General features: G+C 38.1%; 1 long non-coding RNA gene across 1 annotated transcript in view; it reads left to right on the forward strand.

Annotated features, from left to right (window-relative positions):
- LOC135989290 (uncharacterized) overlaps positions 1-17,852 on the forward strand; it is a 30,383-nt gene extending 12,531 nt beyond the window's left edge. Inside the window, exons 3-4 of the long non-coding RNA XR_010606308.1 lie at positions 12,745-13,115; positions 15,961-17,852. This is a non-coding gene — a long non-coding RNA (uncharacterized LOC135989290). The remainder of the gene's footprint in view (positions 1-12,744; positions 13,116-15,960) is intronic.
- The last annotated feature ends 5,627 nt before the right edge of the window (positions 17,853-23,479 follow it).

A 23,479-nucleotide genomic window follows, 5' to 3' on the forward strand; every position in this document is an offset into this window, starting at 1 on the left:
TTTCTTCATGCAGTTAGAAACCTTTTTTTTTCATAGCTAGCACAGTCATTGTTTGGATTTAGTTTGAGAACAAGAAGATAACACCCCGGGACAGAGTTAATTTTTTTAATTGTTGTCTGGAAGCCAAGGTCTCTGACCTCTCTGCCCACAGGTGTGAGGCTGCTAGGAAGAGGGGCATAGATGGGGCAGACCTTGTCTGACATCCAGACTGATCAACAAGAATATTCCATGCCATTAGCGTCATGCTTCATATGTAAGGAGAGTTGGGATATTCCAGCTAGGGACAGAGTTGGGACAGAAAGGGACGGAGACCTGTTCTGGTTTTGCTCAATTTTGTGGAGTTCTGTTTGGGAATTTCTTTAGCTTGGCCTTTTCCCATTCTGCCATTTTGCAGAGGCTTCTGGGCCTTTCTGCCTTTTACTCTCTTCTGTCTCCAAGATCGGCTGTTCGGGACCAGGGTACTGCTTGCTGGGACTGGGTGCTCAGCATGGATGGAGCTTGTGAGGAATTGCAATGAGTAGCTTTTATTTTATATTCTATTTCCATTCTATATATATTATTAGTAGGAGTAGTGTATTAGTGTTATTTTGTTATTTTATTAAACTGTGTTTATCTCAATCATGAGCTTTTCCCTTCCCTTTCGATTCTGTCCCCTATTCAGGGGTGGGAAGAGGTAGTGAGCAAGCGGCTATATTGCCAACTCAGGTTAAACCAATATACACTAGGCTAAAGAAAAATACATTTAAAAATTTACTTTTGTCAAAATGTGTGGTTAAAATGAACATAAGATTTATTTAATCTACCTACTTCTAGGCAGCTGCAAATGAGCTAGGCAGTTTTCTTAGCTCCATTGGAACTTAGAGCGCAAATATATCCAACTGTAGATAACTGTGTACTTTAAGGTAAGATAGGTCACTTTTCAGATTCCATTGACTAGCTGACTTCAAACTATAATGGCAGCTTGAACAACTAGTTATTACATAAACACCTACACTGTGGACATGAGAAGTTAGTTACTTACCAAGCAGCCAGAATTATATCTTGCAACATGCCAAATCTGATTACTTTATAGAAAACGAGTAATACAATGCTTGTTTATAAGGAGAAGACATCTGTGCCCCATCACCTTTCAGTTGTTTACTCTGACTTGTTTTCTCCTTTATAGATGTACTGGTTTTGGCTGGGCTAGATTTAATTTTCTTCATAGCAGCTCATATGGTTGATAATATAGCAATGTTTCAGTTATTGCTGAACAATGCTTGCACAGCATCAAGGCTTTCTCTCTTTCTCATGTGAGTGAGAGTGGGAGCGTACAAGAAGTCAGGAGAGGACACAGCTGGGACAGCTGTCCTCAGCTTCAATGTATGTTCAATGTATTTCAATATTCTTAATATATGACTGGTGTGGCAGACTGCACTGGCTTCCTGAATGACTTTGTCAGAAATTTTGCTCATTTATATGAAGCCTCCTTTCAAAAATTTTTGCTAGTAATTGATACTCTAGTCCTGCATATTACTCTGTTGATAATATACTCTAATCTTGTAAGTAGAACTAGTACAGCCGTCAACTGCTATAGGAGCTATACTCCATATGTTTTGTAAGTAGGCATTCATTCTCACTGATAAATTCAAGACTGAGATGAATGGAGAAAGACGATGGATGAAAAAAGAAGAAATAAGAACTCTGAAAGGGATGTTTTCACAATTTAGCTTCTAATGTTTCAAGTTTTTTGTTTTAACATTAAAACAGTATCTACAGTCTCACTGGCAAACAGCTGGTAAGGACTTGCTGAAATCCTTGGTATTTTAAGAGCTAAACTTGGAGCATAAGTGGTTGGAAGATTTCATTGTATAGTGTGGGGAAACAATGCAAATGCTTTTTCTGCCTAGTTTACCAGCAGACAGCTTCTGAATGTATTGGGGAACTTTCTTTGACCTTGTTGCAAGGTAAAAATGAGACGTGCTTTTCATTTGCTCCCCTTAACATAAAATGAGATTCCTCAGTTTTGAATTAGGTCATTCCAGGTTTTCACTGGGAAAAATAAACACTTCAAGAAGAGCAACAGAATGGAAGAATGAGCACTTTCCCATCTGTTAAATGGCGTATATGTCTTTGATTTGACACTATGAGTGATAATTTTTTCTTAATTTTATTCATTTACCATGCAAGCTAACTGCAATAATAAGTAACACCTTTGCAAAGTAATTTTGAAGAATTTTACTGTTAATTAAATCTTATTTCTGGTAGAGACTTTAATGTGAAGAAAACTGGCTTGTTAACGAAAGAAAATCTAATCATGAAGTTGAGCTACCTCATTTACCTCACTTAGCTACCTAAGTTTCATTGAATTGTTTCAATTCATTAATGTGGTTTCAAATTTCAAACTGTGTTTGTTAAAATGTGTTTTCCTTTTTCACTTCTAACCCAGTTATGAAAAAGTCAGCTAATGAAAAAAATGCTGCAAGATTCATAGACTGCATAGAACAGCACAACTTGCCATGTATTACAGCTAGTTTCTTTTTTTTGCAAAAGTCCTAGAGATACTGCATGCATAATACTGGTAATTACTGCAGTTTTTGAAGACTAGGAAAAAACTTACCCTTTGATGTGGCAGTTCTGCTTTTTTTTCTGATCCGAACCTCATATATTGGAAATAGCTAGGTCGTTTTCTTTTCCATGATATCTGTCACCACAGAGATGTTGCCCTTGGTTTCAGAAATTGTTACCATATCTTTAAAGAGCTTCATATTTTTCTGTCAGTTATCACTGTATGGTATACAGTTAGCAAATGACATTCATAGTTTATATAAATGAAATTTACTCATTTTATGTATATTTATGGTTCACTTGCCTATGTTATTTGCATTTTATTCCTGCATCAACTCCTATTTGAAGAATTTATGAGATATTTAGGGAAATTTTAATGCTTCGAAAGTGATTTCAGTATTAGAGGTGTCTAAAATATTTTTTATTAGACTTCTGTAAACGAAGACCTTTAAAATGCAATTGGTGTCAACCATGAAGCCTTTGAGTCATTCTGGGCAGACTCATCTTTTCTCAAGACAGCATTTTTAAAACAAAGTACTAATTCATGGACTATTCAGAAAACATTAAATAGTAAAATACTCCTTTCATTGGCAAAATAATTCCACTGTGAGCAATGTGAATTGCATCCATTCGTTTCCACTTCCATGTATCCTTATTGTTCTGTTTTCCAGATACTGTTTTATTGCTCAGTCTGGTTCCTTGGATATTCTCCATATTGAATTTTGCTGAAACAGTTCTCACCCTTTGACCTTTTTTTCTCTTGTATTTATTCTGAACTTCTCCCTTTCCAGCCCCACCCTGCCAATGAAACTGTTCATAAAACTTGAGGGAACTGAGCAGGACTTGGCTTAAGACTGTATTAACACTGGTTAGGTGTTGGGGGCATGGAACTATTGTCCCAGTCATACATCGGCTCTTTTAAAATAAGTATTACCCTTATACCGGATGCTGTATGTGCAGGTGTTAGCCACCAAGCTTCCTTATTAAGAGTGTTCAAATATTTTTAAATTTAAAAAAAAAGCACCACTAAATTTAAGGTTCTAACTCTGATACCTTCATATATTATTTGATTACCTCTAAATTCTAATTAAGCTCTTCTGCATCCCTTTGCCTGTAATAATAAGACTTAATAAATTTGTGATACCTTTTTTTTTGTGGTTCTACATTTAGTTGGGATCAGAATAAAAAAAATAAGACCCTCAACATATATCCAGCCTTATTTAGAAGACCTTTCTAAGCTCTTTTACCTTGTAACACTGAGCAAGCGTTTAGCATTCATGTAATTTAAAGCTATTACAGTCAGATCTAAGCAAAAAAATATGATTGCTGTTCCTTCCCTAAATTATGGCTTTGGAAGGAAAGCCATCGTAAGAATTTCTCATTCTTCCTCACTTTCCCCTCCTGCAGAGATTTTTAAGAAGGCAAATCAGGTGGGGATTCAGTTCACCATGTAGTTATATGTTGTAAATTGCATTCACTGATGTTGCATTTTCAACCATGACATTCACTTTGATGCAGAACAAGCATAAAAGCACATAATTTCATAATATTTCTTTGTTAGTCTACCAACAACCATATCTGTGTAGAAATCTCAGAGGAAAATTGGAATAAACTATAATTACTCAGACTGGCCTTTGAACATGACGCAGAAATCCATGATGTATCCACGTGATGAGTATTAGGAGATGCTGATGAGTGCAGGCACACAGAGCAGCTCATTGAGGAACACAGCCATATGAGCTACTCCTCTTAAAGTGTCTGCTCGATGCTTATCCACCCTCTGTCAGGCATTCAAGCTGTAGCTTTTTTACTTTAGCAGTGAGCTATGCCTTTTGGTGTACCTTGAACAAAGCCGTTGGGCAGGCTATATGGTCCTGAGTTCACTCCAGTCATTCAGCTGTACTGCAGACTTTGCCTTAAAACTGGCTTTATGCTACACCTTTTATTTTTACCATATTTTCTCCTACAAAATTATCAGTGAGCCTCTAGCTCTTGTCTTCCATGATGATTTTCTCCTACTCTGTCTTTTCTTTTTCTAGATACATTTCCTTTTCCAGTTTTCCTTTTCTTCAGTTTTTCATTTTGTCTATTGCTTGGTGGCTTTTCCATTTCCTATGTGTGTCTTCAAACTTCACCTGTACCTTTTTGGGCATATTCCTATCACAGAGGTTCATTTTCACTCTTTGTATTGTGTAAGTGAGGATTGGGATTCAGATCCCCTTTGGGTACTGTAAATGCCAGGAAATTAAAATGCCTTGGGTACACGTCCAGAAATACCTTTTTGAGAAATATCTCATCAGAGAGAAAACTCTACAGTCTTGGTACTGTTCTGTGACATATGTCTGCCATTCAGGTACATATTAATAAAAAGTAACAGATGACAGCTTTAAGCCTCAACTTTTTTATCTCCAGTCCCCAACAGTGTTTCACCTATTCCCAGATCAGTTCACAAAGAAATCTGGAAATGCAACTATTCTATCCTTAGTAGCCTCCATTTCACGACGTGCCTGTTGGACAACTTATGAAATTAGAGAAAATATTTGTGGCTCTGACCCTGAGTTACTTCTTGTATCTCATGGAGAGTTGTTGCCCAGTGAAGGATCAGCTGTGATTATTGCCTTTCTATTGATAGCTAGTTGGTGTTTATTTCCCCTTCAACCCTGATTTTCCTAGAAGTCCGGTGAGACTCTTTCCTCCAGTTGGAGACCCTATGTGATATATATCGAAGTTTCAGTACCACCCCCACCCCCAAGGACAGTTCTTAAATGCTTAGCAACCCAATTGCCGCTACAGGTTTTCAGAAGCATTTACAGTTAACCTATTTTAGCAGAACTGGGTCCACAGAACCAGGCAATGATTCCCCTGTTGTGTGTGATGACTGCTTAGAGACCAAAGGGCCTGCCTATTCAGGTTCTGTAAAACTGGTAAACAGGCTGTGTCCGTTGCCTTTCAATAAGGACTAAATATGTAGTTCTTGAAATATTTTATAAAATAAGTGTACTTCCATCACCTGGCTTAAGGATGAAATTACAATATCTTGGCTTCAGGAAAAAAAAACGGGGATGCTAGCGGTAGTCCTTTTTTTTTTTTAGAGATTGCCAGAATCTCACAGCTTACCATCCCTGACTGATACAAGTGGCTTCCTCTATTCCTTTCTTACTCTCTTCCTTCTTTCTTTCTTTCCTTCCTTCCTGCCTGCCTTCCATTTCCTCAGCTGATTCTAGCACCTCTCACAACGCAGGTCAGATCCAGATCTATTCTGCCTTTTTGTTTAGCTATCATCTGTTATTATACCTGCTCTTGATAGCATATTTCCTTCTTAGCCATAGATGTAATTTTTCCTTTTTATTATATAGTTATGTCTTAAAGAATTAGACATTTTAATGAATGATGCCAGCTTTTCTAGAAATATTTTTAATTTATGATTACACTTCTACTTTTTGAAAATTACATAGTATGTATAAATGCAATTTAAAAAAGGCGGGGGGCGATAGTTTATTTAAGAGGAATGTTATTTTTTTATGTGCTGAATGCAGGATGGGTATCAAAGAACTGGACCTATTACTATTACTGCCTCGTCCTTAACCCTCAAAAATACTTCTTACTCCACACAAACATAGCTTCTAGATAAAAGGATAGAATACTTAAATGAAACTTCTGGAAATTCTCTTCACTACTCTGTGGGTTCATTTTCATAATCTATAGCTATTCCAATGACAAAGGTAAATATCAATTATAGTAGAACATCAGGGTACTCTCTGTAACAATGTTTGGCAATTTAGCATATCAGAATAACAAAGAAATATTTCATGTGAATTGAACATCAATATATAATACTTGTATAGTGGTTTCATCACATAGATGGAAATGTAAAAAGTATTTTTAATAGGAAATTTTCTATTGAATAAAACCTAGATATTTGCATGCTAAAGGGAATATGCATTGAGAAAAGCAGAAAAATAATTGTTGTGTAAAGATCAGCCTTTTGTAAGTCTTGTTCTAATACAGAACTTGTCAATAGGGAAAAAAAATGGTTCTTGCTGTGTGGTTTGCTATAAAGCTGGACTGTAATGTAAAGAACTATATTTTAACACTTATTCCAAATTGTATCTAGTATTTAGAGGCTCAGAGAAAAATAAAGCATGGGGAAACTTTCTTAAGGGTAAGAAACAGTGTTATAAAAATAGTTTTTATATCAATTTATCCAAATTTAGGCACAGTTAACTTACGATCACAATGGTATGATTTTGTCTAAGTAGATATTAAGCTCAAGTGTAAGGAAAGGGTATGAAGTGTTAGCAAGCTTTAACTTTCAAAAGAAAATATTTCTTCAGCTGTAGCTGACAAAACCAACCAATAAAAACGGACTGTATCTCAGTACTGAATTTGGTGAGTCTAAAGTTAACCTCCGCTTTCAAGGTGCTTTTTATCCCTGTAGGTGGTACTATATGAAAACACAACAATCTTAGGTAAATTGCTTTGGGATTCATTCCGTTTAGTTGGAGGTGCTGCTGGAGTGCTATTAATATCTCATCTAATAAATCTGAAAATTGCTGATAGAAAATTTCCATTTGTACTTTAAAATGTCTGTTTACATGAATGAGAAATGTTTTACACTTTAATACTTCATTTTAATAAAGATTTGGTTCAGAGCTTACTCTTTCAAGAAGGCAACCACTGCTGCTCTGACTCAGAGACATGGTAATAGTTGGCTGGGGAAAGAAGAAAGAAAGGGACAAGTACAATGGTACCACTCGTGATATACTCCCATTTACCATAATCTGTAGCATGTGGTTTTCCTGAGTAGACGAGTGAAAAGCCCTGACTTTTAAAATTCTCTGTCATTAATTTGTCTAATCACTTTTGAATCTGTCCAAGCATTTTGCTCCACAGTAACTTGTATCAGTGGATTCCACATTTAGTTATGTAGTTCCTTTTCTTAAATTTGTGGTTTAAGAATTTAGTTAAATTAATTTCTTCTGGTGGTCTTTGCCATGTTCTCAGTCACTTTTTTCTGTGCAGAAGATTTCAATTCCACATATGTTGTTTCTGACTACTGATCTTCTCTGCTGTGCCTATCAGTACCTTTTATTGTTATCCTATATTGTTTATGTGTTTGCTGGGGAAACAGTATTCTAGGTGCAAGTGCAAATTCGATTTATAAAAAGTTACTTACTTTGTTTCTAGTAATTCCTAAAATTCTTCTAGCTTTTCTACTAATAACTACCCCCTCATTATAAAGTTAATATTAAAAAAAAAAAATTGTAAGAGTTAATCCCAAGCCTATTGCTTTGAAGTTATCAACATAGACTTTTATCTTTCATCTTTTTGCCTGTTTTATTCAGTATTGCAAAATTATTTTGCAACACTCTCAGGGTTACTTTCATTTTTGCTCTCCTATTTAAGTTTAGAAGACAAACTTTCCATGCATGCCCTTTTCCGCATCACTTATCAATACACTAAAGCACAGTCCCATCATAGCTCTGTATGGGTTTCCACTAATTGACAACCATGCTTTAAAAGTTAGTGAAGATGTAGGCTAGGTGGGATCTCCTTCACCAATGTGATACTAGTTTGAGATGCTCAGAAACATAGTTTAGGTTACAGGCATGTATCCAAATATTCTAACAATGATAAACTTTTCATGTGTCCTAAGAGGAGGCAATAATCAGCTTCTGTAATTAAATCAGGACAGTAAAAAACCAGGGGCAATGTGTGTGAAAGAGGATTACCATTTAGATCAATACAGTCCCACAGAACAGTAAGACATCTACGCACTGCAGTTAATTAGAAAATTTTGTACAGCTGGTGACCAGGCTGTCCCTGTACTCTTAAGACTTAGCCAGTACATCCTCTCCCTTTGGAGGAGCAATACTTAAAGCTCTGCATACTAATAAACCGAAGCTGAATGTGTATATGAACAGGACTTGGACTCCGTTGTAAGACAGGATATTTGCAAATAGCTTGACATGGAAATGTAAGAGACTGATTCAACAGTTGAATCAGAATAACTCAGTTGTTCTTAACAATACCTACATGCTTTGAGTTTAAGCTCTCTTCTTCACAACACCTTGAGACCGAGCTTAATCCGAGCTTGTATTTTGCAAGTGTTCCTGCTGCTCTACATGAAAGCTGGGTTAAGATGCAATATTTCAGACCATTCTGAACCTTATAAGCTTGTTTAGATCTTTATTTTAAGAATGCAACCAAACAAAATTGTATTAAGAAAGCAGAGGATGGCAGATGACTGGAAATATCAGTGCTAAGGAAATACAATAATCATCAGTATTAAGGAAATATAGAATAATACAATAGTTTGGGTTGGAAGGGACCTTTAAAGGTCATCTAAGTCCAACTCCCCTGCAATGAGCAGGGACATCTTCAACTAGATCAGGTTGCTCAGAGCCTTGTCCAACCTGACCTTGAATATTTCTAGGGACAGGGCATCTACCACGTCTTTGGGCAACTTGTTCCAGTGTTTCATCACCCTCATTGTGCAAAAATTTCTTCCTTGTATTTAGTCTGAATCTACTATCTTCTATTTTAAAACCATCACCCCTTGTCCCAACACAAGTCATACTTAGATTTTACATATGCTGAATGTTCCTTCTTAGTTCCATGAGCAATATGGTTAGGTGTGTTAGAGTAAAAAGCATTTGTGACTCTCTAATGTGAGTATGGTGGGCAGTTCAGCATCAGAAAATGCATCCATTATAGAAGCAATATTTGCATATGGTCCACATTGACTAGGATGCTGCTGACTGCTTTAGTCAGCCAAAATAGTATCTCAGATCATGAAACAAACAAAGAAAACAACTATATTTTTCTACGTTATTCCTTTCTGTCAGCCTAAACCTGGAGATCAAACTTTGACTACTGTGCAAATGCAATCTGATAAGAATTAGAAGTTTACCAGGGGCATATCAAATAATTATGAGACAAGGCCAGGACTAGCAGGGTTTGAGTCTGTTCCCTGTACGTAGGAAACCAGGATACCTACACCCCAATCTAGCCAGGTTGTGCAGGAGGAGGGCCCAACCACCAACCTGATCACAGTAGCTGGCAGCATTATGGGAAGAGCCATCAGCAGGGACAGAGAATAAAGTTTGCTTGAAATAGTTCCAATAGTTAGTTTTGGAAATATCAGAACAAAGTACCAGGTGTATAGTAAATGTGAGATTCCCTTCGAGGGAATGGCAGGGAGATGTGCCAGAGGAGGTTTAGGTTGGACATTAGGAAAAGGTTCTTCACCCGGCGGGTGGTGGAGCACTGGAACAGGCTCCTCAGGGAGGCAGTCAAGGCCCCAGGCCCGACAGTATTCAAGAAGAGACTGGACAACACCCTCAGACACATGGTGTGAACTCTGGAGTTGTCATATGCAGGGACAAGAGTTGGACTTGATGATCCTTGTGGGTCCCTTCCAGCTCAAGACATTCTATGATTCTAAAATCTTTGTGCTTCTAATTGCACCTCATCACAAAATACCAAAAACATTGGTAGGTCTTTTTACTAACTCTGTAGATTTAGAAACAACTTTAACTATGGTGGCATAATTGCACCTCCTTTTCTTGCCTTCCCCCCAACTGATCAAAATATTATTCGTTAGTCTATGGGGGAAGGGTGGCAAAAGCTGCAGTGATGCAAATTCAGCATTATAGGTTTACTGGGTTCCTCATACACAGCATTGCATCTTCATGGATCATTAACACGTCGTAAATCCCTGTGTAAATGAGATTGTTTTGAACAGTGGAACAGAGGAATATTTTTCTAAAGAACAGAACGGTTTTGGGCTCTCAGAGCTATTGTGCCAAGCTGTGTTTCTTCAGTTTGGGATGCTCAGACAGTGAAGAACATCTGTTGAAATGAATGTGCTGTTCCACATTTCTCTGGACACAATGGCTGCCCTCGCCTATTAAAATGGCTTATACACTATGGAGCCTGAAGTGCTACTTCATTGTCCTTCAGGCTTTGCTCTCAAAGAACTTTGACAAAGTCCTTTTTAATTTTTTTTTTTTCAATAATCTCTGTGGGCCAGCAGAAATGTGGAAAGTCCAGAGCAATATCAGAACTGCTCAGTGTCTATGCAATTGTGTCCTCATTGCTTCTCAAAGAAACCCAAAACAACAACGAAGAAAAATTTACAGGCCAGAGTTTGCTAATATAGGTGTGTAATTGCTAAATATGCCTGGCATTTTTTGTATCCTTCAGAATGCAAATGTGGTATTATGTTTAAAACACAGCATTGTTTTCATTTTTCTAAGTACCACTTAATTCAAAGTATTAGTGAATAATAAAAATTACTCTCTGCAGCCAGGAATAGCATTTTCTCTTCAACCTCATCCTTGCCTCCCCACTATTTTATCTCATAGAACAATGCTGTGATCCTAGTCTTTGACAAGCACCATAACCTTTCAGGCAACATTGCACATTGTGTGCACCCAGAGGAAAGAAACTTTCAAATTGTGACTTTAATGAACAACAAAGAAACAAAGAATCCTCCCCGTCAAAACAAAGCTACAAAAATCAGAAGCACCTGACAAGCCAGACTCAAGTTGTCAAATGCTATAATTTTTTTAAATCCTAAAATTTCCCTTGGATTACTGTTGTGTTTATGTACACCCCTGCCCTTTTACACATTGTCATGTATTGCTAGAGAGCTCCATAGTATAATCTTCAGCACAGAAATAAGAAGGGAGCCTCCATTCTTAATACAAATAAACTCATCCTCAGAATAAGTTTTCACAGTGTGCCAAAAGCAATTGTTGCTCCAGAAATGAGGAAAAAAGTTCACTATGTGCCAACAAGAAACTGGAGCATGGGCACGACTAACAAAATGTAGTGTCAGATCAAACACAACACAAAGCAGAATATTCATATAACCATTTAATAATTTAAATTATTTTATTGTGTTTATTTTTGGGCTGCATATCTGTATTCTGCTTGCACTGCATCTTCTGTAGATTCAGTTCCTGGGGCTACTTTAAGTGGCTTGCTATGAAGACTGTACACTTCAAACCTACTGATTCTGTGTTTTCAGCAGTTTCAACTATTGATACTCTTGGCATCCTGGAAGTATAGAGCATGTTGCCAAGACAACTACAACTCTGTATTTACAAAGCTTCTCAATGCTGAATGCATTCAGATAAGTTGAAAATGGATGTAAAGCTAGAAGAGAAATAAGGGTTTGTTGCTTTTCAGGGAGATAACTTACAAGAGTTTTGCATGCTGGAGACTTCTACTTGAATCAAAACATGTATGGAAAGTGATATTAAGGTTATGGAGAAAGAAGATCAGTTATTTTTCAGCTAAAGTGAGTTCGAAAAGACTGTTTGAAGTGCGCTTGAAACAATGTTTTATCATTGGTGACTGTTGCCAAAGGTAGGCTTGAAGGCTAGATCCTTTAGGATGAGGATCAATCAGCCTGCTTAGTGTAATGGCTTATAACAAAGGGTACCAGTATACAGTATCAGTATGCTCTGCCAGCAAAATTATTCCTCTGTGGACACAGGTGTATCAGGAGAGTTAAACCTTCATCACAGCATAATAAAGCCGTCTACTGTACTGAAAAGAAACTTAGCCTGATAAAATCAGGTTTGTCAGAAGATGGTGGAAATTTTGAGTTGCAGATGCCCTGGGACTGAAAGACAGACATGAGACACTGAACACAGCTGCTGCAGTGGAAAACAGTGATGTAACCTGAGTATATGCTTTCATTTTAAGGACAGTTCACAGGACATTTGTGGACACAGGCAACAGGGACATCAAAGTCACCCAACCTTCCCTACCTGACATTGTGCTTACTAAAATAATTTATTATTAAAGTTATTTAGAGGTCTGTAGGGCACATGTATTACCTTGAGGAGAAGACAACTTCTAGAAGGAGTTTACATGCAAAAGAAGACAGTGGCTCCTGAGGAGCTCCTCCACACCACTGCAGGATGAAACTTTGACTCACAGAATCACAGAATAGTTTGGGTTGGAAGGGACCTTTAATGAACATCTAGCTCCCACCCCCCTATTATGGGCATGGACATCTTCCATTAGATCAGGTTGCTCAAAGCTCCATCCAAACTGACACTTCCACATCTCTGTGCAACCTCTTCCAGTATCTCACCAGCCTTAGCTGGTTGTGCTGCCAAGGGCAAGCCAGCGTTATCAGCCTCGTTGGCCTCTACTAACTCATTTTTTTTATCCCAGAAGCAGGGATGCACACACCCTAGAAGCCTGCATATAGCAGAGTCCACAGCTGATAATGTAGTGCGGCCTTACCATAGGAGCCCACATAACACAAGCCACAGACTGGCTACTTTCTCAAACAGTACTGCTTCTACAGGAACTGTGGATGAACAAAAGAGAAGAATAACAACAGTGCAGAAGTCAACAACTGCTAAGGACTCTGTCATTCTTTAAGACCCCTCAAAATTCGGTTTTGAAAGTGGATATCTTGTCCAAAACAAGGTTTGCAACAGATGGCTTAAAAGAAAAATTGCAAATAGTTACTGGAAAACATGGAGAGTATGATTCCTGATTGAAGCTCAAATTATCTACAGACTTAAAATATAGGAAAGGTAAGTTTTGTCTTTTGAATCTATTATCTTTTGAATTAAGAACTAACAATTTCTGGTATATAATAAAGATTTAGGAGACACTCACAAAGAAAAAGAAATCTTATTTCAAATTCCTGTTTCCAAAACATCATGATTTTGAGATCTCTGTAGCAATAATTTTGTGAGCCAGTGTGGTGGTGCAAATGAAATTGGCTCATAGCTGCAGTTCTGTTTCATTTTCTATAGCATTTCTGAGTAAACATACTTGTACAATGACTCTTTTTACATTTTGCTAATGGAATTATCCATATTCCGCATTTGAGATTGTATTCTTATATGTAGATTTCTACAAAAAAATTATACCTGTGTCACGGATCAATAAACATATCTTCATATGATAAAAATTAAGAAAATAAGTTCGTGTTTCTTGTGCAGCTTGGAGTGTAATGTTTGATGTTGTGTTTTTGTGGTGTTTCTTTTTTTTTTTTCCTAGATACCTTTATACTTATTTTTGCGGTACACCTTCACAACTCAACATTGCTATTACCTAATAGTTATAATGTCTTGCCTTAACTCTAATGGCAGTAATTTTGTTTCACTCATGTACAGCTTTCAGACAGAAATCATACAAGAGCATTTGTCTTCTTATTTAAAAGAAAAAAAAGTAGTAAAATACTAAAATTATTGCCAAACTTCCATCATGCAATTTTTTTCTATTTGCATTGTAAAGTCTTTTTTCTCAGTGTTCCTGAATTTCTAATCATAAAGAGGCTTATGACTAATTTACAGATAGAATAACCCTTTTCTAAATGCACACTACTCAATAAATGAACAAGCAGCTAACAGTAATTAATGTCATCCTGTGCTCAAATTGCTTGTGCTAATAAAGCTAATTGGCAACAGCAAGCATTAACTGTGATTAGTCAGATGCATCTAATGTCATCACCAGTGCCTATAATTATCTACATAGAGCGAATTTCACATCTGTTTTAAATCACTTGTCTGTTGTCTGCATTGGTGTTCTCTTGTATATTATATCAAATATCCTATATTATATCAACAATACCTTTACTACAATAGATGATAGAAAAGTTGATTTTCCTTTTCAAACAAAGAACTGCACAGTAGAGAACAAGATACGAAGCATTTCCAGGTCACTTATTCTGAAATAAGTGTTTGATTTCAGCTAAATTAATAAATCTGCATTTTCCTTCTTTTGCATACACTCTGATATCTATTCCCTTCTACAGGATGTAAATTATTTGCAACAGAACATTCATCTAATCAATTTAGACTATAAGATGTATTTCACAGTAAAAGAGATGAGCCAAAAGATCCATTTTGTATTTGTTTTGGACATTTGCAAGAAATTGTTATCAGGAAGACAAACTTTTCCAGCTTTTGCACCATTTATTATAGACAAACTCTTAGCTGTAAGTAGAACAAATATTTGCTGTGTCAATCCAAAAGGGTAGACATTAAATTATCGAGAATTAGGTGGCTGAAAATGCAATTTTAGAGACAAAAATTTACTACTTACTTTTTTTTTCCAGCAGTCTTTTTTCCTATTTGACATTCTCTCTTCAGTTTTTGAAGAGCTAAGCAGTAATTTCTGCAAGTGTTTTTTGTAAGTTACATTTACTAGACTTCTCTAATTCACACAGGTTTCTACATTCTCTGTCCAAATGGGTACATTTTTCTAAAAACATCAAGGTGTTCTCAAGTTCTCCAGCTGATGCTTTTTGCCTGTGCTGGATGGAGTAACTATTTCCTGTGTTACTCTGTTTGCTACACTGTACCTTTAGAATTACTGCTGCTTAGAATTACTGATTTATGTTTAGCTGATGTTTGGCCTCATGCCTCACAGCTTCATTGACCACATAAATATGTAGAGCTATCATATCATCTCAGGATCAGTAAAGGCAAACCAACTGATCTCAACCTACACAGAGAGATGCATAGTTAAAAGGAACATCGGCTCTGGGGATCCCTTTTGTTTTGCAGCAATTTAACTGTCTTTTTCCACTTCAGATTTCAGGTATATGTCCATTATTCAAAAAGTTATCTATTTGCTTGTGATTTTTTAATCCCATTTTAGAGTATGATCAGGTCATGACTTTTCTTCATCATTCTTCATTTTCTAAGACTGAGTTCCAGATCTACTCATAAAAATCCTCATAAATGTGGAATTTGCAGGACATTACTCATATGAATTACATACACCACTATGACCCACCTCTGTGGTTAATGCGACATTAATATCAGTACTCTCACTCTTTCATAGAATAGTCTTACGTTTCACAAAATAACTGTAAAGATATAATGAGCATGATCCTTACCCATATGAAAGCAGCAAGTTCTTAATCAGATTCTATTTTGGGGTTGGTTTTGCTTATATGGACCACAAATGGTCTTGTTTTGTTGGGGTATTTTTGAGAAATCCAGTAGAAATCAAATATATAAATCTGAAATCACATCTAGAACTGCAGGTATTAACTTTCATTTTATCAGCTGACAACACAAACTTCATGATTTCTTGTTCAGAAGATATGAGCGACTTGTTTGTGAGCTCAGAAGACATATTGGCTCATTATGATTCTAGATCTCAGAAAATATTCTTTAACTTTTAGATGGCTTAGTGGGCAAAACCTTCCAATTTCTGAGAATTTAAAGTGGTCCAAAAAGACTCTGGAGATTTTTGACAGCCCAACTCCTTTGTAATAGCAGCAGTACTTGTGTTTATAAGAAATAGTCGTCCTGTTTGCTTGGGCACATAAAATCAGTAATCCACCTCTGTGAAATCTCTGAAAAGAGCCCTAAGCTTTTACCTGTGTATACCTAAGAGTTCTATGTATTTGATTTTTAGAGCTCAGCACCACCACTAAAGAACAGTTCATCCTTTCTATCCAATACACTGAACTCACAAACTCGGTCCAGGGAGCACAATTACGACTCCTAGTCCTGTGGATGACTGGGCACAGGAGCTTTACAAGAATGTTTTACAACCGAAAACTTCAGGACCCAAGTTTAGATGCTCTTTCATCTCAGTTACAGAAGTATACTATCACTACATGGCCAGTACAGCCAACAAGTGGATCATTTCCTGCCATAAGACTCAAAGAAAATGTTTCTTGGAAAGAGATTAAGAGAGTGGGCAGGATGAAATATGATGCAACCACAAAAAATGATATTGAGACCTCATGGACTGATTATGAGGAGAAACCATTTAGCTTGTAACCAAAGGAGGGACTGCAATGAAAGGCAAATTATAAATTTCTCATGTTTGCCCTCGGGGATTTTAGGTGGAGACTGCAGCAGTTAGTATGGTGATGCTTACATTGTATTTGCCTCCAAGAGGTTTGCACAAGGGAGAAGTCCTCTGACATCAGAGCTGCATATCAAGGACAGAATAGAGAATAAATGTTTTTGGTACAAGATGATAAATGCTACTTCGTACAAGAGGAGTGGAAAACAGGGCCTATTTTTAGGTGGTTTTGTTGATGAGTTTTTAAAGGACTTTGGTCATCTGAATGTGAACAACCCAGTGTTTCAAAGATAGTCATTGTGTATTGTAAGCTGGGCATGTAGAAACAGCAGGAGAAGAAAAACTCCTAGACGCAGGTGCAGGGAGGAAAGCACCCAGTTCTGTGTAACCGCAACTGTGTAACTGCAAGTCGCATCCTGAACCATTTGCTTCTGCCAAATGGATAAGACCGTTACTGCTTGCTTTTGCCAAAAGGATAAGATTCTGCTTTCTCGTGATAGATAATAACTGATCAATGCTCTTCTTTCTCTGTGTAATAGACAGTAATTGTTTAAGTTGTAACATAGATGTAGTACGTAATGGTGTTAAGAATGTATAAATACATCAGTGTAACCAGCAATAAATCGGCTCATGGTGATCATATTGATTGTGTCGTGAAGTCCATTCGTACCCTCACGTCATTTGGCGCCTGAACAGGGACACTCAGATGATTGATTCCAGCCTTGGGAGACAGCGTTCCTCTAGGTGATCAAGAAAGCCAGCCGAAATTTTCCTCACTGCCCCGGTGGGAAGCCTCACTCATTGTACCTGGGAGTGGGATAAGACGGGAATCCGTTGAAACATAGTGCCTCATCGCTAACGGTGGGAAGAAATCGCGCGCGCCGGGAATCTGTCAAAAGACGAAGCCGTCCAAGGAGGGACGAGAAGAAATAAGAATCTCGCCTACGTTTCCAGCTGAGCGGTCAGGGAGGAGATTGGGTTGAACAAAGAGCAGGAAGTGGTTCTAAACCTCCTCCAACATATTCTCTCTAAGAAAGGACTTAAAGTAGACTTCTCTCTTTTAAGAGACTTTTTATCGTGGGTCTGGGAGAGAGAACTGATTTTCGATGTCGGTGTAGCTTTTGAACTGACTACCTGGGAAGCGATCGGGAAATCACTACGGGAGGCAATTAGCTTTGGTGGCAAAGGAGCTCGAGAGGCGAATAAGTATGCGACAGTTTGGCAGCTGTTGTTTGATACGCTGCAAACTATGAAAGAGGAATGGAAAGCTGCTTTAGCTGTGTGTGCTGCTCTCACGCCCGAGCCAAAACCTCCTGTAGCATGCCCTGTCACCACATCAATTTTTTCAACTGATATAAATCTCCCTCCGATCGGGCCAGTTCCTCTACCGAAAGCTAAAAAAGAGGGTGACTTGCAAGGAGGTGAGAGATGCCCACCGCCTGAAACTGTGTTACCATCCATGCCAGAGACAGAGGCCGGGGCATTGCGGGGGAGAGGGTGTTGAGTCAGGCGAAAGAAAAGACTTGCCTGTTGCAGCTGCACCAGAGGCGAAGGTTGTACCTATTGCAGAAAAGGATTTAAAAGATTAATTTGGTCCTGGGACAATGGGTTCAGACAGAGACTTTGGAAAAGGTGGAAGGTGTTTTAGAACATAGGAAAGCACTTGGAAATATGAGGAAGGAAGATCTTGTGAAATATTATAATCAATGGTGGCTGCTGTGTAAGTTAGATGAATGGGAAAAGTGGCCAGAGAATAGAACCTTGAAGTATAACACTTTGTTGCAAATAATGTTGGTTTTAAAGTGAGAAGAGCAGGATGGAGGTTTTGCAGGTGGAGTGGTTTGGGCTTCAACAGGCTGGGGAAGAATTGGCTGATGGCACACGGGTCATGGGGGGCTTACTGGGGTCTGCAAGATGTTTTCCTTATTAACCTGTTTTCTTTGTAGGTATCTGTTTAAGCATATTACATTTTAATAAGTCTTTGCCTGTTATATGATATAGTAAGTTCACAGAATCATGAGAATCCATTGACTCAAAATATACATTTTGTGATTATGCAGAAAACAGTGAGTAATTCAGTTTTTTACTGTGTGAATGTGATGATATGATTTTGTGTGTAACAGCTGTTACTTTTCTTTCTACCATGCTAGCTTTATTCCAACATCCAGACTTGCGCAACTCTGTGATAGGCTGTGTTTCATCTCGGTGTACTAAATTTGGCTCTTTTGTATGCACACCACGTAAAGAATCCTGTTTCTGGGATAACAGTTGTAGCACGCCAGATGAGACACTAATAAAAGCCTTGCCCAGTCCAGCTTGCTAGGGCAGTGGGGGGGCAGGTGCCAATTGGGCTGCAGCGCACACTGACCTGTTTTGTCAGGGAGACCCAGTGGCATCTCTGCCTGGCTGAGCGGCAAGTTGTCCAAAGGTGCAATGCTAAAATCGAGATATTGTTTTGATTAATTGTAATTGTGATCTCTTTGCATATTTTAACTTGGTGTTTGATTTTCACATCTGAGCTCAGTATTTTAGTTTGTATATATATGTATATATATTTGGTACGAAAATAATTTTGTTTGGGGAGATAATTACAAAATGGGAACCGGTTCTGCTGCTAAAATACAACCTTGATCCCCTTTAGGATGCATCCTTACATATTAGAGTAACTTTTTGGGGAAATACTTTGATAAAAGGAAAATGTAGTTTGAATGTGGAATTCTGGGTTTTAGTGCTATATGGCAATTGATGTTGTTCTACAGAACTTTAAGAAATAAATAAAAAAGCAAAATAGCCCAGGTCTGTGCTGTACACCTTGAACATAAATTTAACTGAGAAGTTTGGCCAAAGCCAGGCAGCTCCCACAATGCGTGGCCTTGCCTGTATCTAAACTGCAGCGAGAAGATTCTAAAGCAGCAAAAGGGGGTTCCCCCCCGCTCCACTACAGCGGTGGTGTAATATTGAATGAAGCAGTCTGAGGGTGAAATTTAAAAGCATCTCCAGCAGATCTGTAGTTCTAATGAAGCTGGGAAATTAAACCAAAAACTTTTTTAATAGACTTTTTCTGTGGTAACTAGTTGTAAGAGACTTCTTATTAAATTCACCATGATAGTTTTTGAAATCGTAGGAAAGAAAGAAAGGCCATTTTTTAAAACCAATGGAATGCCAAATTTGGAACAAAGTTTTAACAGATGAATTCTCATATTTGCCAGCAAGCCCTATACCTCTCTTGGGTCAAGACTTGTTAAGTAAATTGTAAACTCAAATAATGTTTTCTGAGAATTCTGTTCCGTTGCATGTCCCATAAGAAGATGTTTGGATGGTGCAGATCTGCTTGCTGCAAGCAAAAAATCTCCAAGGAAATTCTAGATGCTGTATTTCCACTACTATCAGCAGCCGAAGTATTGGTAAAGCCAACACTACACTGATAGAACTTAAACAGGACTTCAATCTGGTAAAGAAAAACAATATCCAATAAATATGAAAGCCAAAATGGAGTTACAGACTTTGATGAACAAATTTATGACAACCCTACAGGCTGACTGCATTCAATCGGACTTGCAGATTTGTCTGTTTATAGTTACAACACAAAACCAACCTGTGGCTATTGTGGGACAGTAGGACGAGAATGCTAACAGACTGATAAACCGATTGTTACTGATCAAAAAAAAAAAAAAAAAAAAGCAGGGAATTAATTTAAGTCTTAATGGGCCATGATCCTTTTGTTGTATATGTACCATTTGTGAAATCTAATGTTGAGGTTTTTTATTTGCAACCTATGTCCTTTTAAATTACATTAGCTGGTTTTCTTAATGGCATAGCTTTTGGCATGCCTAAATGTAAATTGCTGTAGAATCTGCATGTCTTTGATGTCAAACTACAGAACATACTTGTATTTCGTCCGATCCTACATGCTTGCACAGTTTCTGTTGATAGTTTAGGAAAGTCTCACAAAGCTGTAGTAGTCTAGCATGAAGATAACAATTTGCATCATTCTGTTAAAATTATTGAAGGTTCAACCCAATTAGTAGAACTTTGTGCATCTGCTTATACTAGTGAGAAAAGCAAGGATGTCTAGTGCCACTGGACCTGCTGTTTTGCTATGCTGGGTGTGCCACAACAGATTAAAACTGACAATGGCCCTGGCTAAACTGCCAGATCCACGCAATATTTTTTATAGCAATGGGGTGTTTTGCTTGTCACAGGTATTCCACATTCTCCCACTGGATAGGCTACTATTGAACAGGTGCATTCTACACTGAAACAAACGTTATTAAAACAACAACAACAGCAACAACAACAACGACAACAACAAAGGAGGAATATGATGCCTCAATAGCAAGGGCCTGTAGAGTTAATCACCTGGGGAAGGAGATATGTGTGTGTTCTTATTCCAACAGGACCAAACTGGCTTCCTGCGAAATATGTTAAATCTCACTATGAGCTGGAAAAATAGTGCAAGAATCCAGTGCCAGAGATGCAATGTCTGTCCCTGCAGCAGAAAGCAACAAAGAAACAGAAGAGACCAAAGGAAGAGGCCAATGATGTTACCTTGGGGCAGCTAAAGAAGTTACAACAAAATGCAAGTACTATGATGGCAGCAGCAGGCCCCTCACTCCAGTTAACACTTTCTTAGCCTATTCGGGTATTATCTCTTGCAACAGTGCAGTAACAATGACATGCATTGGGTAGATGGTGCATGGATACCACCAAAAGGTCAATTGCTGGAAAATGAGGATTGGATTAAACTTAATCAAATGCAACAGTATTTTGTTGAGATCCCTCCTGTATGTATTTACAAGAAATTAATTGACAACTGTTTGTCAGGGAAGTTTCACTTGTTTTATCACTGATGAGGAATGGAGGAGTGGTTCAGAGTAATTTGGATTTTGTTTCCATTCTGGGTCTTAACATGCAAGGTATCTAAAATAACCACAGAAGATGTTTTGAATTTGTACTGGATCCCCTGTAAATTAGAGGCACTAGCATATCAGAAACAGATTTAAATTATTTGGATTAGGGATTAACTGGTGAAAAAAACTTTCAATGCATTTGTTTTCCTTATCAGGATGAATATTTGTTAATAACTGTAATTGTTGTAATTTGTATTATTCTATTTTATTGTAAGTTGATTCGTAATGATAGTTTATAACAGGAAAATGACACATAAGGCATGATGATCCACAATGGACATTCAAACTCACCAACAGAATGCCCCCTTTTGACTTTGGAGGCAAGAGGTGACTGCACCACCACTCCAAAGTAGCCTGTCAGATCATGACTGTGGCCGCAGGGTGGATTGTGTGGCAGTTGCACATTCCCCTGAGATTTAGAGCCTTCATTACCTGTCCCCAGGTACACACTTAGGGTGGTACCAAGGTGCTGTCAGTCACATCCTTCCCTGTCTCGGGGCAGGGTGACTTCACCTCTACCAGCTGGTGGGACAGAAGGGGTGGGACTCTCGGTCAATTGACAGCGTCCTCAACAAAAGACGTGCCCAGAGCAGCTGCAAAGCTTCTGGACTAATGCCCACAGCCACATCTGACTAGACTAGAAGACGGGGTTCCCGCCGAAGACGCCCTTTGAGTGGTCTTCTCGGAGCTGCGGGTCTGTGAACTAGAGTCCTTTCCTTAGACAGGAACACTGTCTAAGGAGACTTCCTGGGATTGAGAGCACCTCACTGCCTCATTTGGGAGAACGATTATTTACTAGCTATATCCTTGAATGAGCCCTTGCCTAATTTACGCAAGTGATTGTTTATTGTGAGTACCCTGAAGTGAGAGGCCTCTAGTTTTGTTTCTCATGAGTGACTACATGCATGTTGTGGATCCTCATTATTCTTATGTTATTGTATTCAAATAATCTCCTTAACTGATATCTGAGCCTGTATTTTATGTTATCAGAGAGCTAAATATGTGTAATACCATTGAAATTGAATTATAGTGTTTATGAGCAAAATCAAGTAAAACAACACCCCCAAAGAGCAGTCTCAGCTAATGTACAAGGCCTGATTTAGGATTTAGCCAGTGCCCTGAAAAACAAGTGCATAATTTAAGAATTAGCACTGTAAGATATAATGGTTGACATTATCTGATAGCATAAAGTGATTAGACCCAAAACCTTGGTTTTCAGGCCTGAACCTGCACATATGGGTTTTTTTGGGGGAATTACAGGATGGCTGAGAAATCCACTTTTACATGGATTAATAATAATGTTTGTGATTGTTGCTATATTGTTAATTGTGCCTCGTTTGACAAAATTGCTTGAATGCATGGTATCCAAAGCCTTTGCGAATGTTTGGTTTGCGCAAAAACAAAAAGGGGGAATTGTGGGAGATTTGAGGGATTTTCTTGAAAAGAATGGACATTATATGGAACAGGCCTGTGAGGCCTATGTGGACAAGAGTGAAACAGCCTACGTGCCTTACGTTACTCCTGAGCAGCCTTGAGCGAGAACAAGAGAAAGTGTGTCCAGTGAAGAAATCAAGAGTGAGCAAATCAGCAATTTTGTAGTGAAGTAATGAGGAATGTTAGAGCTCGTGCTAACTGTTAAGATCCAATCCCTTGTTAGTTTGCGGCGCATGAACAGTAGCTATTAACCAATTACAGCCTGTAAGCGTGTGGACAGAGCAAAAAGATACTTAAGGAGTACTGTAACAAGTAATAAACGGCTTCAGCTGAATTCATATTGGACAAGTCAGTCAGCAGATGAAGTTACAGAAACTGGGAGCATTTGGAAACGTTGTTAGATGAAGCTTGGAGAGTAGTAACAGGGAAGAGGAAGATTGTCGAAAGGATAAGAGTAGGGAACTAAAGAGGTTGGAAGGCTTTGAAAGCCTTTAGAGACAGATCAACGTACACTGGGAACATGAATGTCGGGGAAGGTACAGAGGAAGTAGGCAGAGAGAGAATCAGACAGTAGCAAGTTTTGAAAAGGACTGACGGGAACCTGGGGAACCTAGCAATCCACTAGTTATAATGAAGCTAGGGAAAAAACAAAAGCAAGTGGAATTTTTGGTATATTGCCAATATGTAACAATTACATAGTAGATAAAGGGAGCCACTGGCCAAAGTGAAAAAGCATATTTTGTGAACCTTTGAAATACAAATTGGATAAACAAGTA

Source organism: Caloenas nicobarica, chromosome 5 (genome assembly GCF_036013445.1).
Source record: "Caloenas nicobarica isolate bCalNic1 chromosome 5, bCalNic1.hap1, whole genome shotgun sequence".
Lineage (NCBI taxonomy): Eukaryota > Metazoa > Chordata > Aves > Columbiformes > Columbidae > Caloenas > Caloenas nicobarica.